This window comes from Salvelinus sp. IW2-2015, linkage group LG18 (assembly GCF_002910315.2).
Source record: "Salvelinus sp. IW2-2015 linkage group LG18, ASM291031v2, whole genome shotgun sequence".
Taxonomy (NCBI): Eukaryota; Metazoa; Chordata; class Actinopteri; order Salmoniformes; family Salmonidae; genus Salvelinus; species Salvelinus sp. IW2-2015.
In genome coordinates this window covers 59,890,553-59,891,995 of record NC_036858.1, presented here as the reverse complement: position 1 = coordinate 59,891,995, position 1,443 = coordinate 59,890,553, and positions in this window count along the sequence as shown.

The window sequence follows — 1,443 nt, the reverse complement described above, 5'->3', positions numbered from 1 at the left end:
TATATAACATTCCAGTTTGTTGCTATGTGGAGGAAGGCCTGTCATATGTACCTACAGTCTGGAGGTCAGGACTCCAGGGCCTCGTATTCATTAAATTATATGCAGAGTAGGATGCGGACCAAGATCAGTCCTGTTAGATCATAATGAGTGAAGTTACATAGACCAGAACCGGACCAGATAATCTACTCTGAAACAGAACCGGACCAGATCATCTACTCTGAGACAGAACCGAACCAAGCATCATCTACTCTGAGACAGAAACCGGACCAGATCATCTACTCTTTCGAGACAGAACCGGACCAGATCATCTACTCTGAAACAGAACCGGACCAGATCATCTAACTCTGAGACAGAACCGGACCAGATCATCTACTCTGAGACAGAACCGGACCAGATCATCTACTCTGAGACAGAACCGGACCAGATCATCTACTCTGAGACAGAACCGGACCAGATCATCTACTCTGAGACAGAACCGGACCAGATCATCTACTCTGAAACAGCAGAGAAACCGGACCAGATCATCTACTCTGAGACAGAACCGGACCAGATCATCTACTCTGAGACAGAACGGACCAGATCATCTACTCTGAGACAGAACCGGACCAGATCATCTACTCTGAGAACGAAACCGGACCAGATCATCTACTCTGAGACAGAAACCGGACCAGATCATCTACTCTGAGACAGAACCGGACCAGATCATCTACTCTGAGACAGAACCGGACCAGATCATCTACTCTGAAACAGACCGGACCAGATCATCTACTCTGAAACAGAACCGGACCAGATCATCTACTCTTGAGACAGAACCGGACCAGATTCATCTACCTTAACCAGAACGGACCAGATCATCTACTCTGAAACAGAACCGGACCAGAACATCTACTCTGAGACAGAACCGGACCAGATCATCTACTCTTGAGACAGTAACTCGCGACCAGATCATCTACTCTGAGACAGAACCGGACCAGATCATCTACTCTGAGACAGAACCGGACCAGATCATCTACTCTGAAACAGAACCGGACCAGATCATCTACTCTGAAACAGGAACCGGACCAGATTCATCTACTCTGAGACAGAACCGGACCAGATCATCTACTCTGACAGAAGACCATCATTACTCTGAGACAGAACCGGACCAGATCATCTACTCTGAGACAGAACCGGACCAGATCATCTACTTGAGACAGAAACCGGACCAGATCATCTACTCTGAGACAGAACCGGACCAGATCATCTACTCTGAGACAAACCGGACCAGATCATCTACTCTGAAACAGAACCGGACCAGATCATCTATCTGAGACAGAACCGGACCAGATATCTACTCTGAGACAGAACCGGACCAGATCATCTACTCTGAGACAGAACCGGACCAGATCATCTACTCTGAGACAGAACCGGACCAGATCATCTACTCTGAGACAGAAACCGGAC